Source organism: Panthera uncia, chromosome D2 (assembly GCF_023721935.1).
Source record: "Panthera uncia isolate 11264 chromosome D2, Puncia_PCG_1.0, whole genome shotgun sequence".
Lineage (NCBI taxonomy): Eukaryota > Metazoa > Chordata > Mammalia > Carnivora > Felidae > Panthera > Panthera uncia.
This window is the reverse complement of record NC_064818.1, coordinates 9499121-9526294: the sequence shown is the minus strand read 5'-3', so window position 1 is coordinate 9526294 and position 27174 is coordinate 9499121. Positions and strand designations below refer to the sequence as shown.

At 39.0% G+C, this 27174-nt stretch overlaps 1 pseudogene; it reads left to right on the top strand.

Annotated features, from left to right (window-relative positions):
- The first annotated feature begins 1524 nt into the window (after positions 1–1524).
- Positions 1525–27174, top strand: LOC125933093 (heterogeneous nuclear ribonucleoprotein A1-like; annotated as a pseudogene).

Below are 27174 nucleotides of genomic sequence, written 5' to 3'. Positions count from 1 at the left end.
ATCTATTTAAGTGATTATCACCCTTTGTCTTTACCAGAGAAGCCCAGATAAAACACTTGAAGCAATCAATACTACGCATTAATTAACTGCATACTACAAATTCAGCTATGCAATATTTATATATAAAAAGTGGTTTTGGGAAAAAGGAAAAAAGTTTTAACTCACATCCCAATGCATAATTCATCCATTATACTGAATTCAACAATAATTTATTGAGAGTCGGTTTATAGCAAGCAATGTGTTTCATAATTCATTCACTACTCATCTCAATAAGCTCTTCTCAGTGGCTAAGACAGTGATTGAAAATGAATGTTTCCACGTAGGATTTTTCAGGAGTCTCGGTAGTGGAGCAGGCTTCATCCTGAACTTCAGTATGAATGTTCCATACTAAGCTTGGGAACCATAGCTGTATTTTCAAAAAGGTACATTAGAAACTGACCAAAGACATGTATAATTTAATAACTCTCCAGAAGTAAGATCACCTCAAAGGAAACATCTACTACTGTGTTGAGAAGAAATGTCTTTGGAGTCAGGTAAACCAGGGTTTGATTCCTTAATTGTTCTCTAGCTGTGTGATCTTGGACAAGTTACTAGGCATCTCTGGGACCTCCATTTCATCTGTAAATTAAGGATAATTCTTACCACACAGTATGTTGCTCTAAGGTTAGATGAGATAATGTGAATACAACTTGTGATACATAATAAACTGTCAATAATAATTGTTATGTAGAGTCTTTTATTTTTCATGCTTCGGAGATATTCTGGGTTCATGTCTAGACCACCACAATAAAGCAAATACTGCAATTAAGTGAGTCAAATGAATTTTTTAGTTTCTCAGCGCATATAAAAGTTACATTTAAACATACTGTAGCCTTTTAAGTGTGCAAAAGAATTACTGCAATAATTCACAAAGCAATGAACATATCTTAATTTTAAAAAAATAATTTATTGCTAAAAAATAAAAATGATTATTGCAATAATTCATAAAGTAATGAATGTGTCTTAAATTTTAAAAAGTAATTTATTGCAAAGAATACTAATTATTATCTGAGATTTCAGGGAGCTGTAATCTTTTTGCTGGTAGAGGGTCCTGCCTCCATGTCGATGGCCGCTACTGATCAGGGCGGTGGTTGCTGAAGGTTGGGGTGGCTGTGCCAATTTCATAAAATAAGGCACCGATAAAGTTTGCCACATCTATTGACTCGATGATTTCTCTGTACCATGGGATGCTGTTTGGTAGCATTTGACCCACAGTAGAACTTCTTTCAAAGTTGGAATCCGTCCTCTCAAACCCTGCCGCTGCTTTATCAACTAAGTTCGTGTCACGTTCTAAATCCTTCATTGTCATTTCAATAATGTCCACACCACCTTCACCAGAACTAGGTTCCAGCTCAAGAAATCACTTTCTTTGCTCATCCGTAAGAAGCAACTCCTCATCTGTTACAGTTTTATCCTGACATCGTTGTAATTCAAATATAGTAATAACAAAACACTTTGAAATATTGTGATAATTACCAAGCTGTGATGCAGAGACACAAAGGGAGCAAACGCCGTTGGAAAAATGGCACCAGTAGCCTTGCTCGGCTACAGGGTCGCTACAAACCTTCAATTTGTAACAAACATAAGATCTGCAAAACGTCATAAGGTGAAGGTAATAAAAAAGACATGCATGCAACTGGACTTCTGTGGGATCCATGAATTGGAAGCATATAATGAAGCAGAACAGACGGAACAACTGAACAATCAACATAAATATACAAAAACACACTAATGTGCTAAGTGTTCAAATGGAAAACAAAATAGGACAGGATAATAGTTAATTTAAATCTAATGTCACCTAGAGAAATTCCAGTAAGATAAGAGAAAACATAACATTTGAATTTAGTCTCAAAGAATAAATACATGTTTTCTAGGTAAATTGCAAGATAAATTTATACGTAAGAAGCGTCATGTACAAAAACAGAAGGATAAAGAGCATGATCTGGAGAAAGATGGCATCAGTGTCACTGAGGTACAGTCTTGGTGAGAGGTGGAGGGGGTTGGGGAGAGTAAAGCTTCATTTGGGACATATTATGCGGGTGTTGACGTGGAGTTGTCAATGTTTCTTTCAGATAGCCCTACCCAGATGAAGAATTATTGTATGCACATCTGTGTTTTAGGATAATGTCTGGGAGGCTCAGACTTTCCTCCATAAGGCGTACAAATCCTACTTTTTCTCTCAATAGACACACATTTTTAACAAGTTCATGAGTTACAAAAAGACAGGGAGAGCTTTCGTTTTGCAAATAGCAATGATGAAGAAGAATGTTTTAAGTTGTTGGCCTTGAGGTTTAAAATACCCAGCCTTCCTTTTGGGCCTAGAAAAAGGACAAGCCCCCTCTCTTAAATGTCCCACCCAGTTGATTTCCTAACACACGCACAGGGACTTTTCGACCTTTCCGAGTGTAAAAATTCATTATGATAAATGGCTTTGTAAACTTATTATACAGTGGAGATTGCCTCAATGGTCATCAAAAAGCTACTGAAAAATTGATTTTTAAATTATCAACTGTGAGAAGATAATGCTACGCACCCTTCAGGCCTATTAGTCATTTTGCAAATGTAGCTTCATCAAAAAGACTGATTTAATATCTAATAATATGATACCACTGAGAACGAGTGAGCAAGGTGACAAGTCTCATGATGTCCCAAATCAAATCCTTGGTATATCTGCCAGCCACACCAAACCTGATTGTACTGCTGTTGCTTTTATTTCTGTTAATAGGACCATTATCCTTCTAGATATTCAAGCTTTAAACCTCAAAACTGTGTTTCAATTAAATTCCTCTCTCCCTTATCCCTTCAAAATCTGGTTGGTCACAAAGCTGTTATAGGTTAAAAAACACTATTTCTAAGATATCTCTGATTATATATATTTATAATATAATATATATAATATATATATATTATATTATATATATATATATATATATAATATATATATATATATATATATATGCTTGCCACCTGGTTTAAATCCTATTACCTATCTGGACTATTCCAGTAACTTATAACTTGTACTCTTGCCTTTAGGCTCTCTCGGTTGAAGCCAAGCCACACACCGTTGCCATAGGAACTTTACTCCCTTCTCTCCCAGATCAAACACTCGGAAGGGACTCCCCTTTGCCTACAAGATAACTCATTAGCATAACATAGCAGACTGTCCAAAAACTGTTTTCCAACTGCCTTTCAGTAAACCTTTTCGTTCACTGTCTATTCCTCCCTAAATAGGACCCTGCCATTGGTCTATTACCAGCATCATTTTGAGATTTTTTGTGTTTACATTATGCCTATTAATAGGTAGTGATAATGCTTCCATCCTGAAAAGCTATAAAATTTGCTCCAAAATATTGCTGCATTTCGTGTGTTCTAGCTTGCATTACACACACGCATATACACACATACGTAAATTTATGCTGTGTTGTCCATAATACCACTTTAAAGCTTTGTTCATAGGATCCAGTAGGAGGACACGGGGATTACTTTAAGGGAAGGTGGAGGCCTGGAGAGGACTAACGATAGCATAGTTCTTAGCACACCCACCCATTACTTCAATTCAATAGCTAGGATTTTATTTGTTTTATTTAATAAAGTATCATATAGTATTCAATTTTATTTTTGAGTTTCCACTCTTTCTTGTTTCAAAGTATAAGGGATTTCCTACACTGACCTCCTAAATATCCACATGGACAGAATCTCTCAGGATTCTCCAGAGTCAAACTTCATCAGAAAGGAGGTAGCTCTCCCCAAAACTCCGAATCCACTGTCCAAGTAGACAACAGATGGCTTTGACCCAACACCTCTAGACTGAGACCCTCACACTTCAGGCCTCTGACCACCAGCCTATTTATTTAGTCTTTTCACCATTGTCTTTCTGTCACCTTTTCCCCCTCTCTGTCGCATTAAAGTTTTTGATTGCTAGAATGAAGTTCTGCACGTTTCTTCTCCTAACCCCGGTTGTGTAGGCAAATCTAGAGAAGGCACACAAATGCATGGGTATCAAACCTGACTCATCTATAGACTCCAGAAGGGCTGGGATATATTGTCCTGGCTGACTGCAGCTGGGACAGAATCTGGTCTGAGAGGCATGATCCCAAGCCTTCTAATAATTGTCATGCCCGTGCTTGCTTTTACCACAGTTCACTGTGTTTTCTCCTGATTCCTAAATGCTTTTGCACGGCTACTCACTCAACCAGTGACTGGAATTCCACTTACAATGACAAAAGTGGCAAGGAGTCCTGACGGCAGTCGCACCCAGTTAGTCTGAGATCACAATGGACCCAAGAGAGGTAGCTATTTCAGAGGTCAGATTAGAGCAACAGTCTCCCTGTTGACCCAGAGGACAGCCCATAGGAGAGCCTGAAAGACTAAGAATTTCTACTGTGGCACTAGCATTATTTTGACCCCCGGAGCTTTTTCTTCCCATCATTTCTAGAAATGAATTTAGCCCCCGTTACATTTCCTATTCCACCTTACACCTAAACCGTCCAACCAGCAACTGCCAACTGCAAGAGTGATTCTTCCCTCTTCCAAAAACCATTTTGATCTACTATTCCTAAAACGAGCTGAATTTCAGGTTATGCCTCTGGCTAACGCTCTGTAAAAACTCCCCCTTTCTTTCCCAAGGTAAAACACTACTTCAGAGCTCTCATGCCAAATTATTACAAATAAAGGCTTATGTTTAACATGGCCTGGTTAATCTTCTCCTACATTATCTTGCTCAAATCAAATAAGAAAGAACTGGTAGAGCCCCAACTCACACTCAAGCTTTCTGCTGACCAGCAGATTCCTTTTACTGATACAAAACACTGAGTCAAGATCACGACTGTTATATGAACACAAAAAAGATAGAGAGATTTTTTTCCTGGTGATATGCTACAGGGGGATGCTTAGAAAAAGACAAAAATCGGGCCTGACACTCTGGACACAAACAGTAAATGAGATATCCTTCTTAAAGGTGCGTATGAAACAAATGGGAAGAAGGACAACTTTTAGCAAGCAAGCTATGAAAATTTCACATCAGCCGAGTCCTATTTACAGTCACAGAGGATGAACACTATCCCCTCACTGAAACCCTTCATTTAAGAATTCTGCTTCTTTGTTTTTCCATGTGTAGAGAGAAGGAAGAACTCTGCCTTAGCATCCAGAATCGGTCAAAACAATGCTGACATTTCATTTCTTCAGGGATCGACAATTTATGCTCAAAGCCATGGAAATAAAGGTTAGAACACTCTTGCAGCTTGCTGGGAGGGCCGCTTGCTACTCAGAGCGGGAGCTCAGGGGAAGCTGCTGTCTAGAATCTTCTGTCATCTGACCCCTTCCCTATGACCCCACCACAAGCAAGTAATAAAAAATACCAACTGTACAGCTCAGGGCGCTGTGGACAACTAAAGTTTCCTACCCTCAGGAAAACTGCTAGCAGCCGGGCAGGATAAACATGACTGTGGTGGAATAGGTGTTCCTTGTATTAACAGATGCATTGCTTTTCATGTGATAAAAACTTTGATTTTCTGGCTTTGGGTCGCCTCGTATTATGAATAAAGAACCAAAGCACAGCACAGTTCGGAGAAGTAGGAAGTACTACACTGAGGAGACTATACAGGATGCAGTTGGAAAGAAGGCACCTTCAGAAGAGAGGAGAATGATGCCTAAGCCTTGGCGGACTGCAAGGAACAGTTAGGCACAGCAGTTTTTCACAGTCGGAGAGGAGTAACACCTCTGGAACGGTGAGACGCACAAAAGGATAAATACTATTTATCACCTCTGCTTCAAACTATGGGGCACCTGGGTGGCTCAGTCGGATAAGCGTCTGATTCTTGATCTCACCTCAGGTCATGATCTCACCCTTCGTGAGTTTGAGCCCCGCGGTGGGCTCTGTGTTGACTGCGTGGAGCCTGCTTGGGATTCTGTCTCTCCCTCTCTCTCTCTCTCTGCCCCTCCCCCACTTGTGCACATGCTCTCTCTCTCTCAAAATAATAAATAAATGAACTTAAAAAAAAAGAAAAAGAAACTACAGATTGGTAAGCAGCCATATTGGCTGTTGCACTGGCCAATCCCCTTCCTCAGCATCAAGACACTCATTCTTCAGCTGGTGAGTCCCTCTCTGGGTTAGGGCCTCGGGCCAAAGGGAGCTGCCTTGCTCAAGGTAATAACTCCGTCCAGGGACACTGGGCACAGGGCAGCCGTTGATTGGTGCCTTTATTTTAGCAGCGCCGAGTTTTAGGTGAAGGTATTTGGACGTGTTGACCTCTTTTGCTCCGCCTTCTTTTTTTTTTTTTTTTTCAACTTTTTTTTTTATTTTATTTTTGGGACAGAGAGAGACAGAGCATGAACGGGGGAGGGGCAGAGAGAGAGGGAGACACAGAATCGGAAACAGGCTCCAGGCTCCGGGCCGTCGGCCCAGAGCCCGACGCGGGGCTCGAACTCACGGACCGCGAGATCGTGACCCGGCTGAAGTCGGACGCTTAACCGACTGCGCCACCCAGGCGCCCCTGGGTATACATTTCTAGATTAAAAATATAATTCTGCTTTCCTTGAATGTCAAGTCTGCTAATACTATAGTTGCTGTGAATCTGAAGATAATCCTTTTTTCTGGTAGCTTTTAAGAATTTTCTATTTTTATCCCTGATACTGTAATCTTTCACCGCATTATGTCCATGTGTGGGTCTGTTTTATCTACCCCACACGGCACTTGCATTAGCCAGTTACTGTACAAAAAAGACCCGGTGGTTTTCAAACATCACTCACGGACACTCATGCAGCTACAGCTCGTCTGGGGGTTAACTGACCTACTGGGACTTGGCAAGATGTAGCGCCCACTACAGTCTGGACCAAGATATAATACTCTCACAATATATAACAGCCCACGTATGGCAGGCTGAAGCCAGTCGTGCGATCAAATACAGAGTCAAGAAGTAGAGAGGTAGACTTTTCTCCTAAGCGGAGGGGCTATACAGCACGACAAAGGGAAGGCTTCAATAAGGGGACTAGAATTCATTCCACCATAATCCTGTAGGTTATTCCCAAGCTGAAAACCCTCCTGCCCACTTCAGTATAAATATTCTCAGACTTCATCCTTTAGAATATCATTTCCACTCCCTCTCTTTTCATCCTCTGTAGCTTTCTTTAGAAATCTGTTGCAGACTGTCGAATTATACTCCAAGCCCCAATTTTATTTTTCATGATTTTTCTATTGACTCCATATCCCTTTTCTATACCTGAAAAGAAAATGAAATTCCATGAAGTATTTTTTCCTACTTTTTGGATATATAAAATTAGCAGTTTTACTTCAATTGCATTACTCATACAATAATATATTCTCAATCTACAGAAGTCTTGTGAGGTACATAAAGTTAAATCATCTTCCAGCTTCCCCTGCCTCTACCCGGACTCTGAATGCTAATTCCCAATTAGAGTATATTTAGGATATATTCATCTTTATGTATTTAGAGTTTGCTAGAATAATGTATATATACATGAACATATAGAAATACATTTTTGTTTTATGAAAGCCTTTTTTTTTACACATGTAAATTATAAAGTACATATCTTGGGGGGCAGATCCAAGAATTGGACAGGCCCCCCCATGCAAGTGAAGTGCTCTTTTTTTTTTTTAACATTTATTTTGTTTTTGAGAGAGAGAGAGAACAAGCAGGGGAGGGGCAAGAGAGAGAGAGGGAGACACAGAATCTGAAGCAGGCTCCAGGCTCTGAGCTGTCACCACACAGCCCAACATGGGGCTTGAACCCACACACACACAAACCACGAGATCATGACCTGAGCCAAAGTTGGTGCTCAGCCGACTGAGCCATCCACGCATCTCTGAAGTGCTTGCTTCTTACGCTTCCTCTGCTCTGTGGTAAACCTACCTGTCTATAAATACAGCGACTTCCTCTTTTGCACTGAAACATTTACATGGGATATATTTTCACTGCAAAATAATATACAGCTCACATAATTTATTTAAAATATTGCATATTACTTTTCTGTTAAGTCGTCATATTGTAGCTTTAGTAAAATTTTTGCCAGCCTTGTTGTTAACAGGTAAATATTTCTCTGGGATGCACAGGAAGAACCCTAGTCTTTATATGAAAGATATACATATTTTCAACCTGAGCATATATTGTGAAAATATCTTCCAAAGAGACTATTATAATTTACACACTTTTCCGACAAGGGGTAATATTGATAATTTTGCCCACTTATAAACATTGCATTCGCCAGCATATCTTTTTTTTGTTTTTAATGTTTTATTTATTTTTGAGAGAGAGAAAGAGTATGAATGGGAGAGGGGCAGAGAGAGAGGGGGACAGAATCTGAAGCAAGTTCCAGCCTCTGAGCTGTCAGAACAGAGCCCGTTGCAGGGCTCGAACTTGTGAACTGTGAGGTCATGAGCTGAGCTGAAGCCGGACATTTAACACACTGAGCCACCCAAGCATCCCCATTCCTTGGGATATCTTAATGCTGTGTATTCTATATTGATGAATTTGAATTTTTAAAATGTGTTTTTCTTTGTTAAAGAAGATGAAACTCTTGGGGGATGAGATGAAGAATAAAAATAAAATATGTATCATTTAATGAACTTGAAAAACAAAACATTGAATGAGACAAGCCCCATTCTACTACATCAAAGACAATATGAAACAATGGAACCATTTATACATACACTTGGAATAATCTGGCATTATCTACTGACCTGATGATGAACGTGATCATAATTTTTCCAAAACAGTCCTAATTTACCTATTGTTCTAGCATCCTGTTCCAGTTAGTACTAATGGTCTAGAGTACTGACCAGAGGATTATTCACCATCATTGCCCTTGCCAGCCACTTGGCTTACCAGCCAGCTGTTCCTATACCAGCATGCAGTCTGCAACATGTAAAAGCGATCAGGCCACCAATTAGTGGGTCAGTGGAAACGAAAGAAGTTATAGTTAAAACAGATATGAACTATACATAAAAAAGAAGCTGAGCCATCCTGCCAGGGAATTTCTAAGTAATCATCTGAATGCTTTTGCTACGGTACGTTTGGCATTTATCATAAACTGTACATCTTTAAACTACTTTATTCGGTTGTTTGATGATATTCTTTTTATTTTGAAATAACCCCTTTCAGAATAAATGGCTCAAGAGTCAAAAGTTACATATAAAATGCAAGTAATGTAAACTGAAAAGTGAACTATGGGATTTTCATTTCTTAGAAAGCTGAAATGTACAAACATTTTATAAACTGTTTACAGTATTTATGATTTCCTTACATGTTAAAGTGATACTGTTATCAGTATTTTTTTTAAAAAACGATATAAGATAATCCTGTGGAAGGATAATCAATATCCACTTTAAAAGTTAGTAAATTCAGGGGCACCTGGATGGCTCAGTCAGTTGAGCATCCAACTTCGGCTCTGGTGACGATCTCACGGTTCCTGAGTTCAAACCCTGTGTCGGGCTCTCTGCTGACAGCTCAGAGCCTGTAGCCTGCTTCAGATTCTGTGTCTCAGTCCCTCTCTTCCCCTCCCTGGCTCATGTTCTCTCTCTCTGTCTCTCTCTCAAAAATAAATACACATTAGAAAAGATTTTTTAATAAATAAATAAATAAATATATATATATATAAATGAATGAAATGAATGAATAAATAAAATATGTAAGTTAGTACATTTAACACAACTACCCCAAAAATGGTGATTTATCATACAAAACTGAGGAAGATGCATTTACAGGTAAAACACATATGCCTGTGAAGCATAACTCTTCATTCAGATCAAATGGCTAAACACTTAAATAAACTTTTTCTATATCAAGGAGTTATGGTGAGTAATTACAAAATTAATTGGCACCTGTTAATGTGATGATTCCAGAAGTTTCATCAGATACTTCAAATAGAAACCAGTTAATTCCCATAGTATATTTATCATTGAATTTAAGGAGTCAAAGTGTTCAGCAATTCATTCTGACAATGGTAAAACATTCAACTTTATAATAAATCCTTTTGTGAGTTTATTAAAAGTTTAACACTAGGGGTGCCTGGGTGGCAAAATCAGTTGAGCATCCAACTCCTACTTTTGGCTCAGGTCATGATCTCACAGTTCGAGGATTCGAGCCCAAGCTGGGTTCCGTGTGGTGAGCATGGAGCCTGCTTGAGATTCTCTCTCTCCCTCTCTCTCTCTGCCCCTTCCCCACTTGCTTTCTCTCTCTCAAAATAAATAAGTAAATATTAAAAAAAAAAAGTTTAACACTAAAGATAAAACTGATTGCTTTATGGTGATAACAGAAATACAAATTTTGATGGAACGAACATTTGTATCATGGTAAACACAAAATTCTTGCAAAATTAACAAGCCTGGATAGCATAAATGTTCTCGGATCTGTGATGCATACAAAATTCATAACTGCATCTAAACAAATTGTAATATCCCAATGCCCTAGACAGAAGCTGTGGTTGTCAAATTTTACAACATACGTGATTTGAGTAAATTAACTATAAAGTCTTTGTAATATACTTGATGTTGAAAACCAAAAAAATCTTTTGACACCACAGTATGCACCACACAGTTATTTTAGAAATGTCTGAGACTTTGAAGAGTTAGTTGGTAAATCAACCTAAGTATACTACCTTGAACTTTCTTTGTAAACGGGTCCTCTGAAGTTAGGGAGCCTTGTTTTTCTAACGCGAGTAAAAGTATTCAATTAAATTATTTAATAAATGTAGTATCAAGAATCTTGGAAACTTTTGCTGAATTAGTTATTGAAAACAAAGTGTACAGACAACCCCTAATTTACGATAGTTTGGCTTATAATTTTTTGACTTTGTGATGGTGTGAAAGTGATATGCATTCAATAAAAAACATATTTCAAATTTTGAATTTTGATCCTTTCCCCAGTGAGTGACATGTGGCATGATACCCTCTCGTGATGCCGAGTGACGACATATGGCAGGCAGCCACACCATCACGAGGGTGATCGACTGTCACACTTGACCATTGTGTACCCATAGAGCCGTTCTGTCCTTCACTTTCAGTACAATATTTAATATGTCACGTGAGATACGCATCACTTGATTATAATACCAGCTTTGTGTTAGATATTTAGGCCAACTGTAGACTAATGTAAGTGTTCTGAGTGTGTTTAAGGTAGGCTGGGCTAAGCTATGATGTTTGGTTAGTTAGGTGTATTAAATGCATTTTTGACTCATGATATTTTCAACTTGTGGGTTTATCAGAATATAATCCCATCGTTAAGTCAAGGAAGATCTACACAAACAAAAACACATAATAAGGTCAAGAGAGAAAATGAATAAATGAAACAAAGAGCATCTACCTATTCATAAAATCTCATTTTTTTTATTTTTTATTTTTTAATATATGAAATTTACTGTCAAATTGGTTTCCATACAACACCCAGTGCTCATCCCAAAAGGTGCCCTCCTCAATACCCATCACCCACCCTGCCCTCCCTCCCACCCCCCATCAACCCTCAATTTGTTCTCAGTTTTTAACAGTCTCTTATGCTTTGGCTCTCTCCCACTCTAACCTCTTTTTTTTTTTTTTTCCTTCCCCTCCCCCATGGGTTTCTGTTATGCTTCTCAGGATCCACATAAGAGTGAAACCATATGGTATCTGTCTTTCTCTGTATGGCTTATTTCACTTAGCATCACACTCTCCAGTTCCATCCATGTTGCTACAAAAGGCCATATTTCATTTTTTCTCATTGCCACGTAGTATTCCATTGTGTATATAAACCACAATTTCTTTATCCATTCATCAGTTGATGGACATTTAGGCTCTTTCCATAATTTGGCTATTGTTGAGAGTGCCGCTATAAACATTGGGGTACAGGTGCCCCTATGCATCAGTACTCCTGTATCCCTTGGATAAATTCCTAGCAGTGCTATTGCTGGGTCATAGGGTAGGTCTATTTTTAATTTTCTGAGGAACCTCCACACTGCTTTCCAGAGCGGCTGCACCAGTTTGCATTCCCACCAACAGTGCAAGAGGGTTCCTGTTTCTCCACATCCTCTCCAGCATCTATAGTCTCCTGATTTGTTCATTTTGGCCACTCTGACTGGCGTGAGGTGATATCTGAGTGTGGTTTTGATTTGTATTTCCCTGATGAGGAGCGACGTTGAGCATCTTTTCATGTACCTGTTGGCCATCTGGATGTCTTCTTCAGAGAAGTGTCTATTCATGTTTTCTGCCCATTTCTTCACTGGGTTATTTGTTTTTCGGGTGTGGAGTTTGATGAGCTCTTTATAGATTTTGGATACTAGCCCTTTGTCCGATGTGTCATTTGCAAATATCTTTTCCCATTCCGTTGGTTGCCTTTTAGTTTTGTTGGTTGTTTCCTTTGCTGTGCAGAAGCTTTTTATCTTCATAAGGTCCCAGTAATTCACTTTTGCTTTTAATTCCCTTGCCTTTGGGGATGTGCCGAGTAAGAGATTGCTACGGCTGAGGTCAGAGAGGTCTTTTCCTGCTTTCTCCTCTAAGGTTTTGATGGTTTCCTGTCTCACATTCAGGTCTTTTATCCATTTTGAGTTTATTTTTGTGAATGGTGTGAGAAAGTGGTCTAGTTTCAACCTTCTGCATGTTGCTGTCCAGTTCTCCCAGCACCATTTGTTAAAGAGACTGTCTTTTTTCCATTGGATGTTCTTTCCTGCTTTGTCAAAGATGAGTTGGCCATACGTTTGTGGGTCTAGTTCTGGGGTTTCTATTCTATTCCATTGGTCTATGTGTCTGTTTTTATGCCAATACCATGCTGACTTGATGATGACAGCTTTGTAGTAGAGGCTAAAGTCTGGGATTGTGATGCCTCCTGCTTTGGTCTTCTTCTTCAAAATTACTTTGGCTATTCGGGGCCTTTTGTGGTTCCATATGAATTTTAGGATTGCTTGTTCTAGTTTCGAGAAGAGTGCTGGTGCAATTTTGATTGGGATTGCATTGAATGTGTAGATAGCTTTGGGTAGTATTGACATTTTGACAATATTTATTCTTCCAATCCATGAGCAGGGAATGTCTTTCCATTTCTTTATATCTTCTTCAATTACCTGCATAAGCTTTCTATAGTTTTCAGCATACAGATCTTTTACATCTTTGGTTAGATTTATTCCTAGGTATTTTATGCTTCTTGGTGCAATTGTGAATGGGATCAGTTTCTTCATTTGTCTTTCTGTTGCTTCATTGTTAGTGTATAAGAGTGCAACTGATTTCTGCACATTGATTTTGTATCCTGCAACTTTGCTGAATTCATGTATCAGTTCTAGCAGACTTTTGGTGGAGTCTATCGGATTTTCCATGTATAATATCATGTCATCTGCAAAAAGCGAAAGCTTGACTTCGTCTTTGCCAATTTTGATGCCTTTGATTTCCTTTTGTTGTCTGATTGCTGATGCTAGAACTTCCAGCACTATATTAAACAACAGCGGTGACAGTGGGCATCCCTGTCGTGTTCCTGATCTCAGGGAAAAAGCTCTCAGTTTTTTCCCATTGAGGATGATGTTATCTGTGGGCTTTTCATAAATGGCCTTTATGATCCTTAAGTATGTTCCTTCTATCCCGACTTTCTCAAGGGTTTTTATTAAGAAAGGGTGCTGGATTTTGTCAAAGGCCTTTTCTGCATCGATTGACAGGATCATATGGTTCTTCTCTTTTTTTTTGTTAATGTGATGTATCACGTTGATCGATTTGCGAATGTTGAACCAGCCCTGCATCCCAGGAATGAATCCCACTTGATCATGGTGAATAATTCTTTTTATATGCTGTTGAATTCGATTTGCTAGTATCTTATTAAGAATTTTTGCATCCATATTCATCAGGGATATTGGCCTGTAGTTCTCTTTTTTTACTGGGTCTCTGTCTGGTTTAGGAATCAAAGTAATACTGGCTTCATAGAATGAGTCTGGAAGTTTTCCTTCCCTTTCTATTTCTTGGAATAGCTTGAGAAGGATAGGTATTATCTCTGCTTTAAATGTCTGGTAGAACTCCCCTGGGAAGCCATCTGGTCCTGGACTCTTATTTGTTGGGAGATTTTTGATAACCGATTCAATTTCTTCGCTGGTTATGGGTCTGTTCAAGCTTTCTATTTCCTCCTGATTGAGTTTTGGAAGAGTGTGGGTGTTTAGAAATTTGTCCATTTCTTCCAGGTTGTCCAATTTGCTGGCATATAATTTTTCATAGTATTCCCTGATAATTGTTTGTATCTCTGAGGGATTGGTTGTAATCATTCCATTTTCATTCATGATTTTATCTATTTGGGTCATCTCCCTTTTCTTTTTGAGAAGCCTGGCTAGAGGTTTGTCAATTTTGTTTATTTTTTCAAAAAACCAACTCTTGGTTTCGTTGATCTGCTCTACAGTTTTTTTAGATTCTATATTGTTTATTTCTGCTCTGATCTTTATTATTTCTCTTCTTCTGCTGGGTTTAGGCTGCCTTTGCTGTTCTGCTTCTATTTCCTTTAGGTGTGCTGTTAGATTTTGTATTTGGGATTTTTCTTGTTTCTTGAGATAGGCCTGGATTGCAATGTATTTTCCTCTCAGGACTGCCTTCGCTGCATCCCAAAGCGTTTGGATTGTTGTATTTTCATTTTCGTTTGTTTCCATATATTTTTTAATTTCTTCTCTAATTGCCTGGTTGACCCACTCATTCGTTAGTAGGGTGTTCTTTAACCTTCATGCTTTTGGAGGTTTTCCAGACTTTTTCCTGTGGTTGATTTCAAGCTTCATAGCATTGTGGTCTGAAAGTATGCATGGTATAATTTCAATTCTTGTAAACTTATGAAGGGCTGTTTTGTGACCCAGTATATGATCTATCTTGGAGAATGTTCCATGTGCACTCGAGAAGAAAGTATATTCTGTTGCTTTGGGATGCAGAGTTCTAAATATATCTGTCAAGTCCATCTGATCCAATGCATCATTCAGGGCCCTTGTTTCTTTATTGACTGTGTGTCTAGATGATCTATCCATTTCTGTAAGTGGGGTGTTAAAGTCCCCTGCAATGACCACATTCTTATCAATAAGGTTGCTTATGTTTATGAGTAATTGTTTTATATATCTGGGGGCTCGGGTATTTGGCGCATAGACATTTATAATAGTTAGCTCTTCCTGGTGGATAGACCCTGTGATTATTATATAATGCCCTTCTTCATCTCTTGTTACAGCCTTTAATTTAAAGTCTAGTTTGTCTGATATAAGTATGGCTACTCCAGCTTTCTTTTGGCTTCCAGGAGCATGATAAATAGTTCTCCATCCCCTCACTCTCAATCTAAAGGTGTCCTCAGATCTAAAATGAGTCTCTTGTAGACAGCAAATAGATGGGTCTTGTTTTTTTATCCATTCTGATACCCTATGTCTTTTAGTTGGCGCATTTAATCCATTTACATTCAGTGTTATTATAGAAAGATATGGGTTTAGAGTCATTGTGATGTCTGTATGTTTTATGCTTGTAGTGATGTCTCTGGTACTTTGTCTCACAGGATCCCCCTTAGGATCTCTTGTAGGGCTGGTTTCGTGGTGACAAATTCCTTCAGTTTTTGTTTGTTTGGGAAGACCTTTATCTCTCCTTCTATTCTAAATGACAGACTTGCTGGATAAAGGATTCTCGGCTGCATATTTTTTCTGTTTAGCACACTGTAGATATCGTGCCAAGCCTTTCTGGCCTGCCAAGTTTCAAAGGAGAGATCAGTCACGAGTCTTATAGGTCTCCCGTGAGGGCACGTTTATCCCTTGCTGCTTTCAGAATTTTCTCTTTATCCTTGTATTTTGCCAGTTTCACTATGATATGTCGTGCAGAAGATCGATTCAAGTTACGTCTGAAGGGAGTTCTCTGTGCCTCTTGGATTTCAATGCCTTTTTCCTTCCCCAGTTCAGGGAAGTTCTCAGCTATAATTTGTTCAAGTACCCCTTCAGCACCTTTCCCTCTCTCTTCCTCCTCTGGGATACCAATTATGCGTATATTATTTTTTTTTAGTGTATCACTTAGTTCTCTAATTTTCCCCTCATACTCCTGGATTTTTTTATCTCTCTTTCTTTCAGCTTCCTCTTTCTCCATAACTTTATCTTCTAGTTCACCTATTCTCTCCTCTGCCTCTTCAAGCCGAGCCATCGTGGATTCCATTTTGTTTTGCATTTCGTTTAAAGCGTTTTTCAACTCCTCGTGACTGTTCCTTAGTCCCTCGATCTCTGTGGCAAGAGATTCTCTGCTGTCCTCTATGCTGTTTTCAAGCCCAGCGATTAATTTTATGACTATTATTCTAAATTCACTTTCTGTTATATTATTTAAATCCTTTTTTGATCAGTTCATTCGCTGTTGTTATTTCCTGGAGATTCTTCTGAGGGGAATTCTTCCGTTTGGTCATTTTGGATAGTCCCTGGAGTGGTGAGGACCTGCAGGGCACTTCCCCTGTGCTGTGGTGTATAACTGGAGTCAGTGGGCGGGGCCGCAGTCCGACCCGATGTCTGCCCCCAGCCCACCGCTGGGGCCACAGTCAGACTGGTGTGTGCCTTCTCTTCCCCTCTCCTAGGGGCGGGATTCACTGTGGGGTGGCGTGTCCCGTCTGGGCTACTTGCACACTGCCAGGCTTGTGTTGCTGGGGATCTGGCGTATTAGCTGGGGTGGGTAGGCAAGGTGCACGGGGGCAGGAGGGGCAGGCTTAGCTCGCTTCTCCTTAGGTGATCCACTCCAGGAGGAGCCCTGTGGCAGCGGGAGGGAGTCAGATCCGCTGCCGGAGGTTTGGCTCCGCAGAAGCACGGAGTTGGGTGTTTGCGCGGAGCGAGCAAGTTCCCCGGCAGGAACTGGTTCCCTTTGGGATTTTGGCTGGGGGATGGGCGGGGGAGATGGCGCTGGCGCCTTTGTTCCCCGCCAAGCTGAGCTCTGCCGTCCGGGGGCTCAGCAGCTCTCCCTCCCTTTGTCCTCCAGCCTTCCCGCTTTCCGAGCAGAGCTGTTAACTTCTGACCTCCCGGACGCTAAGTCGCGCTTGCTGTCGGAACACAGTCCGTCCGGCCCCTCCGCTTTTGCCAGCCAGACTCGGGGGCTCCGCTTGGCCGGCGAGCCGCCCCTCTGCCCCGGCTCCCTCCCGCCGGTCCGTGGAGCGCGCACTGCCTCGCCGCCCTTCCTCCCCTCTTCCGTGGGCCTCTCGTCTGCGCTTGGCTCCGGAGACTCCGTTCTGCTAATCCTCTGGCGGTTTTCTGGGTTCTTTAGGCAGGTGTAGGTGGAATCTAAGTGATCGGCAGGACGCGTTGTGAGCCCCGCGTCCTCCTACGCCGCCATCTTCTGGAACCTAAAATCTCATTTTTAAATTATATAATTCCTTTCTATAAAATATTGCCTTGCAGGAGGAAATGTTTCATGGAGTTTCTACTTTTAACAGGATACATATGTATCTTTTTTACTAGAAAGGAATGAAATTAAGAAGGCCTATAATTTTGCAACATAAACAGTGTGAGGGTTTTTTTCCTAATCAAACTATTTGGAAAAAGGAAAAGATTCTTAGTAGAGCACCAAAAACAATATCTGTGAAATATTTAGTGTAGAATATTGAAATTTTCCAATACAAAATATCCTCCAGTCACCAAAAGTTGTTCTGAGTTTAGATTTATGTTAGTCCTTTCAGACAGAATATCTTGTATCACTTATACAGAAGAGTGTAAAATTTAGATTCATTAACTAAATTAACTAATTATTAATCATATCAATTATACAGAAGAGTGGAAAATTTAGATTTATAAATAAAATTTCAAGGAACACATAGCAATTGTGGAAGAAATCTGAAAATATTAAGACTACATTAAAAAATACATTCAACATGCAAATAGTGACTGATTAATGAACTTTTTAATATTATTTTACCTAAATAGAAGATTATTTTGCAAAATTCATTTAAGTGCTTAAATATAAATATAAAGGCATTTTTCAATTTTATTCATTCTACACAGATATTATCCTTATTCTTCAGAACTAATTTGTTTCTAAAAACCATTTAAGACAGGACTATTTAATTAGTCAACTAATGTACTATAACCAATCTGTCAGTCAATAAATGTCACTTAAAATTTACTTAATTTTTAAAGTTTAAAATTTAAACTTAAAATTATACAAGGTTATTTGTTTTAGAACACCTTTAACTTTCCAAGTGTCCCAGTGTCTATAATAACTTACATAGTAATACTGCCTATGACTGAGTAATGTCATTCTTATTATTTACCCAGAAGAATTCATGCACAGAAACACCAAGTGATAGATTCAAAGACGTTCACAGCTACATTATGAGGTTAAAATAAAAAACAATCCAATTGCTTGAATTGTATGATATACAGGAAAGTTGTTTGGAGAGTAAATCCTAAGAGTTCTCAACACAGGTGAAACTTTTTTTTCCCTTTTTTCTTTTATTCTTTCTGTCTTTTAAATTGTATCCATACGAGATGTTGAATGTTGGCTGAATCATCTCACAATATGTGTAAATTTAGTCATCATGCTATAAACTTATACAGTGATGTGTGTCAGTCATTTCTCAGTAAAACTCGGGGTGGGGGGAATCCAATTGCTCAAAACTAGAAGGATGAATATAGTTTGTTATAGATTGCTATACTACTAATGAAAATAAAACAATGAAACAACAGTGAATCATACCGACATAAAACTGAGGAGAGGGAGACATACATAAGGGGATACATACTCTATGAACACACTCGCAAAACATCCCAAACATATTAAACTGTCATTATTAGCCAGATATTCACAGGAGGCGAAACTCTAAAGAAATTTCAAAGGTGTTGTTACTTATAAGGAGAAGAAAGAATCAAGGCTTCAGGGATTCTACAAATATTCTCTTTCTTGATCCTGATGGAGTTTAGACAAATGTTTCCCTTATAATAACTCATAAAGCCTACATTTGGATTTCATTTGTTTTACTGTGTGTCAATTTTTCATTTAAAAAAGGTATACAGACAAACATTCTGAAAAACATTTAAAAAATTTTTATTCTGTAGCCTCCTTTTATCATTTGCTGGAGTACTTGTACTTTTGAAATACAAAGCTGAATTATAAAACATAGCTACATCAAGGTGATTTTCCTAATCTGAGTGAGCATGTGTGTGTATGTATGAGTTGTGTTCATTTGTATGTGTTTGTAGGGGTGTGTGCGTGTGTGTGTGCGTGTGTGTGTGTGTGTATGTGTGTGTGTGTCTACATGTGCATTTGCATGAGACTGGTTTGTATGCTTTGGGGTAAGGTAAGGATACATTTTTTGGCATGGGATAATATGATTATCAAAGAAAGATTAAGATGAACTAAGAATTTGAAATTGGAAACCCCAAACAGAAAATTTCAAGTAAATGGAATAAAAGAAATAAATATATTGCTTTCATCAAGTTTGGTGGTGTAAAATACATACTTTAATATTAGCTTATTCCCAGATTTTTGTTTTCCCAGTGTGTGGTTCATGCAACTATAATGACTTTGTGAAAATAGAGCCCTCAGCTACTAGAGAAAGAGCTCCACCTGTTATTCTCTGATTATTCTCATTCCGTACTGCTTTTCACTGCCTCCTTATGAGTATTATCCCCAAACAAAAACAAGAAACACCTGCTGTATTATACACAATTTTCAATCAATTCATCAGTAGTGTTAGCATAAAAGAAAGAAATCAAGCAAATTATTAGCCTGTTTGGGAACTGGGAGAACAGATTTAAAGGATGTGAGTATTTTCCTTTTGAAATAATTTGCTTTCTTCGCCTTTTGTAATTATGGAGCACCAAATTATTTTTGCCTTGCCAGTTACAATTTTCATCATTGTCTTTTATAATATTTATTGAAAAAGTCCCTGAATATTGGGCACCACCAAATATAAAGACACACACACACACACACACACACACACACCCCATCCCATATACACAGATAACATGGCCAGCATTTTCTACAAGATTCAGGTTTCATTATAATCATTCTGCCATTCCCTCAAATTCTGGATTCACTTGCTTAACCCATTCAACCTTTATTTGAGTTTGAAAATTTCTGATGTGATCTTTCTAGTCCTATGGGATATTTACCATAATAGTCTAAGTTAGTAGTACCTCTATTCCCTTGTACAACACAATAGATCCATAAAAGGGCACAAGTTTGGGGCGCCTGGGTGGGTCAGTCGGTTGAGCGACCGACTTCGGCTCAGGTCATGATCTCATGGTTTCTGAGTTCGAGCCCCACATCAGGCTCTGTGCTGATAGCTAGGAGCCTGGAGCCTGCTTCAGATTCTGTGTCTCCCTCTCTCTCTGCCCCTTCCCCACTCATGCTCTGTCTCTCTCTGTCTCAGAAATAAATAAACATTAAAAAAATTTTTTTTTAAAAAAAGGACACAAGTTTGGGTAGCAGGTAAAGGGAGTTCACTGGAGGAATGTAAGCAATCTGATGAATGAAGACCACGATGACCTGACCAATGGCTGAGAGCAAAGAGGTAACTTTTCACTTCCCCATATCTGTGAGAACAAGTCCCGATGAATTCCCTAAGGTTGGTGTTTTTCCTCTGTGAAACAGATGGGAGAAATACAGTGATAGGAGTATGGTCTGCTTTTTTATTTGAAAAGTGAATTTGCTACACTTAGGGAAATTATGGGTTTGATGCTCAGGACTGTGGCCACTGAGGCCCCAGTGCAGATACAAATTAATGTCTTGTCACAGTCTGAGGCATGGCTAATGGACTGACCTGGCCTGAGGGCCCAGAGAAGTAAGAATGCACATGTATTAATGGAAAAAGAGAGCAAATGTGAAGCAATATGGAATCCAATGTTCTGACCTTATACTTGAAAAGAAGAAGGTATTGAAGTGGCAGCAGTTCTGGTGAAGTCATGACAAAAGAATACTTTGAGTGACCCTATTTTTTATGCATGATCCCAAAGAATGAACCTCTAACCTCAGTCCACAAGAGGTACAGCAGTCAAGGGAGCAGTCAGATGTGGCTGGTGTCTAATCCTTGAACCAACAGGTCCTGGATCACCCATCATACAAAGGCTCATCTATCTCACTGAGAAAAAATATCAGCCTTCAGGAAATTAGCCAGGCCTTGCTCTCTCTGTCATATAGAGGTGAGAAGTTGTCTGTTTTCTCTCCAGTTTTGGTTGGTTCACAGTCCTCATTCACTTATTTAACAAATGTATATTTAGAAATGACCATACATAGGCTTTGATTTAGGTATTCAATTGCAGATGAAACAGACATATTCTTTGTTAGAGTTTACTGTCTAGAGGAAGAAAGAAATAACATACAAGAGGGTGCCTCAGTGGCTCAGTCGATTAAGCTCAGGTCATGGTCTCACGGTTCATAAGTTTGAGCCCCGCATCGGGCTCTGTGCTGACAGCTCAGAGTCTGGAGCTTGCTTCAGATTCTGTGTCTCCCTCTCTCTTAGCCCTCCCCCACTCACTGTGCATGCTTTCTCTCTCTCAAAAATAAATAAACATTAATTTTTTTAAAAAAAAGAAATAACAGGGGCGCCTGGGTGGCTCGGTTGGTTAAGGGTCCGACTTCAGCTCAGGTCACGATCTCACGGTCTGTGAGTTCGAGCCCCGCGTCGGGCTCTGTGCTGACTGCTCAGAGCCTGGAGCCTGTTTCGGATTCTGTGTCTCCCTCTCTCTCTGCCCCTCCCCTGTTCACGCTCTGTCTCTCTCTGTCTCAAAAATAAATGTTAAAAAAAATTTTTTTTTAAAAATAAAAAAAGAAATAACATACAAGTAAACAATCAAACAAAAATATGAAATGATAATCTGAGAATGATAGTACAGTAGAGTCGAATTAGACATTTTAACAATATAAATTATTCCAATTCATGAGTATGGTATATCTTTCCATTTTCTGTGTCATCTTCAATTTCTTTCAAAAATGTCTTATAGTTACAGGGTACAGGTCCTTCACCACCTTGCTAAAATTTATTCCTAGGCATCTTATTCTTTTTGGTACAATTGTAAGAGGGGTTGTTTATTTAATTTCTCTTTCTGCTAGTTCACGCAACAGATTTCTGTACATAATTAATAATTAATTAAAGTCTTCAACTTTACTGAACTCACTGGTTAGTTCTAATAGTTTTTTTGGTTGAATGAAAAGAAGTTTTCGTTTGAATGTTATTAATTTTTCAAAGATTCTCTTAATCTGTTATGCTCCTTTATATAGTCTAGGGAATCCCACATTCCCCTAAGATTAATTTTCTGATAAAATTTTTAAATTCTGTTCTTTACATTTGTCTTTAACCTATCTGGAATTTACTTTTGTGAATTGTATGAGATAAAGATCCCACTAAATAATTCTCTTTTTAATTTTTTTAATGTTTATTTATTTTTTGAGAGAGAGAGAGACAAAATGCGAGTGGGTTAGGGGCAGAGAAAGAGGGAGACACAGGATCCAAAGCAGGCTCCAGGCTCCGAGCCATCAGCATAGAGCCCAATGCGGGGCTCAAACTCACGAGCTGTGAGATCATGACCTGAGCCGAAGTCGATCGCTCAACCAACTGAGCCACCCAAGCGCCCCATAAATAATTATTTTTTATAGGAATTTTTATGTTTATTTATTTTTGAGAGACAGAGCATGAATCAGGGAGGGACAGAGAGAGAGGGAAACACAAAATCTGAAGCAGTCTCCAGGCTCTTAGCTGTCAGCACAGAGCCTGACATGGGTATCAAACTATAGACTGTGAGATCATGACCTGAGCCAAAGTCAGATGCTTAACCGACTGAGCCATCCAGGTGGCCCCCCATTAAATAATTCTTTTAGAATGCTATTCTTTTTTCCCCCCGATTATTATTCTTAAACAGTCTGCCCAGTAACTATTGATCTGCAATATCATCTCATTCATATGTGTCCGTGAATCTGATTTTGGGTTTTTTCCGTTCCATTTTCACTTTTCTTATCATTTAACCGAAAGCATACTGCCTTAATTGCTACAAATACACACACACACCAAGTACAAATGCTCCCCCTACTCACTGTTAAATATACATTTTAGAGGGGTGCCTGGGTGGCTCAGTCGGTTAAGCGTCCGACTTCGGCTCAGGTCATGATCTCACGGTCTGTGAGTTCGAGCCCCGCGTCGGGCTCTGTGCTGACAGCTCAGAGCCTGGAGCCTGTTTCAGATTCTGTGTCTCCCTCTCTCTCTGCCCCTCTCCTGTTCACGCTCTGTCTCTCTCTGTCACAAAAATAAATAAACGTTAAAAAATATTAAAAAAAAATAAATACACATTTTAGAATCAGCTTTTCATATTGAAAAAAAATGTATATATAATTCTCATTCTTGTTGGAATTACACAGAACTGATGTAATGTTTTCAGAAACACTGACAAAGTTATGACACCTAATGAGCATTTTATGTCTCTTCAGTCCATTTCAATCTTATTTATCATCTTTCTTTTTTTTTTAATATTTTTATTTATTTTTGAGAGAGAGACTGCAAGCAGAGGAGTGGCAGAGAGGAGGCAGACAGAGGATCTGAAGCAGGCTTTGCCCTGACAGCACTGGGCCCAATGTGGGGCTCGAACTCATGAACTGCAAGATCGTGACCTGAGCCAAAGTCGGACACGCAACCGACTGAACCACCCAGGTGCGCCTTATTTACTATCTTTCAGTGAAGCGTCCCAATTTTCTCCATAAAGCTTTACATAACTTTGTCATATATATTCATAGGTACTTATAGTTTCTACTATGCAAAATAGACTTTTTGTTGAGTACTGTTTACAAGCTTCTAATAGCATTCAGGTATAATCTTTGGTACTTTCGGATTCTTCTGTCCTTGCTCTGCTAGGTAAAATTTTTCTTTGGAGAAACGAAGTTCATTACTTAATATTGCCATTCCTTTCAGTATATTTGCTATTTTACTAATGGTATGTAAGTCCTGCAGAGTTTCTCTTGGAAGTCTTCTCACATCTGTTCCTTCTTCATGCCCATCCAGCCTGCACACAGTAGTACTTTCTTACCCCAGGCCCCCATTACATCAAGACTTGAATTTCCAGAATGTCTTCTCAAATCTATCTATTGTCTACTGCTCAACAAACCCTAATCTAGCCCATACAGAATTTCTTAATGAATAAAATGGGCCTTATTCCCTAATTTAAAAAAATAGTCAATGGGTAAAATTCACATCCTATTAGATTTTCCCTCTCATTTAACCTCCTCAAGAAGAGCTTCTACAATTTATACTTATAATCTGTTTCTGTCTCTGTATCCTTCTCTCCCATCAAGCCAGCGGGCATGTTCACCACCTCTGGCTCCTACTCCAACATGCCACATTCGTTCATATCTCTGAATGCTTCTGTCTTAAGCACTTGTCCCTGCCCATAGTTCCCATATGAAAAAAAAAAAATACTCTTACCTTCGAAATCCAAGTTAAGCCCCATTTTGATTTGAGGTTTTCTCCTGTTATACAACCCACATTCATAGCTCACTATTCTGAATTCCTTAGTAATGATTCTACACATGCTTATGTTGTCAGAAGAGTACATAATGTGCTGTTTTCATGTTTTTATGTTTCATCTATCAACAGTAATGGAATGAATTTGTAACATGGTCAGATACTGTTTCTGCAACCAAACCTCTTTGGTATGTTTCAAATGGGACTTTTGCATCCCAAAAGTAAATGCATCAACCTAAAAAGTAGTAGCTGCTCAGCGAATACTTGTTTATTAATTTCCCTTATTTACTGTTCACTTCCTGCAATAGAGTAACTGTGCACATATTAAACATATAATGTACATATTTACGTTCATTATGTACCTCCCCTGAAGGCAAAGTGAGTAAGCATTTTTTCTCTCTCTAATTTAGGACGTTTTATAAAAATTATAGGGTTTCTATGGAAAAATATGTATATGGTACAGTGAAAATGCCAGAAACTTAATACAGATTTTGTCTGATTTGCCTATCTTTATTAATATGGCTTGCCTTATTCCAAATCAACGTAACAGAATAAGAATTCAAAATAAATCCAGAATAAAGCATCAGCACTTTGGTGTTAACATTAAGTGAGCTAGCTATGTTAACACTTCCTTACAAGTATACATTACTTATTTCTTTCTCATAAGCCTATTAATAAAGGGGATATATGCCTATGATTGTCAAACACCTTATTTATAAAAGAGAATATTTTAGGTTAGCATCTTACAGGTAACTAACCATTTATAAGGTACCATTTCTACAGCTCACCAATTTACTTAGGAATCAATTAATTTGCCTCCACTCACCTCCTTTCAAGACTGCAGTATTTCTAACTTCATCTACAGCTTGATCTCTTTGAACTTGAAGTGTGAAAGGTTGACGTGACTAGAGCCATTTTAAAATAGAATCGGAGCAGCCACTGCAGAGAAACCGCCGTACTCACCTTTGTTTGAACTGGGTCAAAACCTTTGGACTGAGCAAAATGGCAATTGTTTTAAGCGATTGCTTGAGAAGTCAAAATGAGACAAGGGACATTCTGGTCACAAGACTGATGGTTGTGGAGTTTCGAAAGATAAAATCAGTAGTCAATGCCTAACCCAGAGTTAACTTGTTACCATCCAGAGAAACGTTTTTTTCTTTTTTTCTTTTCTTCAACTTCTGTGATTGCACCCCCCTCCCTTTCTTTAACTCATAAAACACCCTTGCCTCCACCCTAGAAGCAGGAGCACCATTTGGGTAACCACCTGAATCTGAGCTCCCTAAATTTCCATACTTCAACTGCAAATAAACACTCATTTGTCTCTCATTGTGGCTTTTTATTTTCAGGTTTACCAAGTAAAGATTGGAAGCAGCCATTAATGATACAACACTCAGAATAAACTCCCTAAATGAATGATTTTGTAATTCCAAATACAGAAGTCTATAGTTTTTTTTTTTTTAATGTTTATTTATTTTTGGGATAGAGAAAGAGAGAGAGTGGTGGAGGGGCAGAAAGAGAGAGGGAGACACAGAATCCGAAGCAGGCTCCAGGCTCTGAGCTGTCGGCACAGAGCCCTACTCTGGGATCGAACCCACGAACTGTGAGATCATGACATGAGCCGAAGTCAGACACTTAATCCACTGAGCCACCCAAGCGCCCATAGAAGTTTGTAATTAAATTGAATGCCAAATATTTGAACAAATGAAGGTAAAATAATCCATTTCTTCCATACATTTTATTTCAGGGAAGTAGAATATGCTAAAAATGGATGTTTCCAATTATAGGTCCTATTATTCCAGGAAATATGGATATAGATAGCTAATTAAGCTCAGAAAAATACCCTTACAAGTACCGAGGATTTAAAAACTATCAGTTCTCTCAATAGCTTCCTGTAATCTAAGCTTATTTTCTTCCAGAATGTCAATACTGTGATATTTCATCTTTTTTTTCTTGCCAGTAAATAATTTCTTTTACTATTATGGATAGTAAACATCTCCTGCCATTTTCCTCCTGCCTTTCAAAACAATAAGCCATCTAAAAAAGACATAAAAACTATAATAAATCACCTTTGAGAAATTCTGACAGAAACAAAGTTTGAGCAATTGCTTAACTAAAAGCTTCATCAGAGTTTTCTGCCTGTGGATGATGCTGTGTAAGCATCCTTGAAGTCTCCCCTCCCACTGCCATCATATCTAAGTTAGAGTCTCCCAAAGAGCCCAAGCAGCTGTAGAAGCTCTTCATTGGAGGTTTGAGCTTTGAAGAAACTGATGAGAGTCTGAGGAGCCATTTTGATCAAGGAGGAACTCTCACAGACTATGTGGTAATGAGAGATCCAAGTGCCCCAGAGGCTTTGGATTTGTCAGCTACGCCATTGTGGAAGAGGTGGATACAGCCATGAATGCAAGGCCACCCAAGGTAGATGGAAGAGCTGTGGAACCAAAGAAGGCTCTCTCAAGAGAAGACTCTCAAAGACCCAGTGTCCACTTAACCGTGGAAAAGATGTTTGTTGGTGGCATTAAAGAAGACACTGAAGAACGTCATCTAAAAGGTTATTTTGACATATGGGAAAACTGACGCTGTTGAAATCGTAAGTGAGCAAGGCAGCAGCAAGAAGAGAGGCTTTTCTTTTGTACTATTTGATGTCCATGACTCCACAGACAAGACTGCCATTCAGAAATACCACACTGTGGATGACCACAACTGTGAAGTAAGGAGAGCTCTATCTAAGCAGGAGATGACCGCTGCTTCGTCCCGGCAAAGAGGTTGA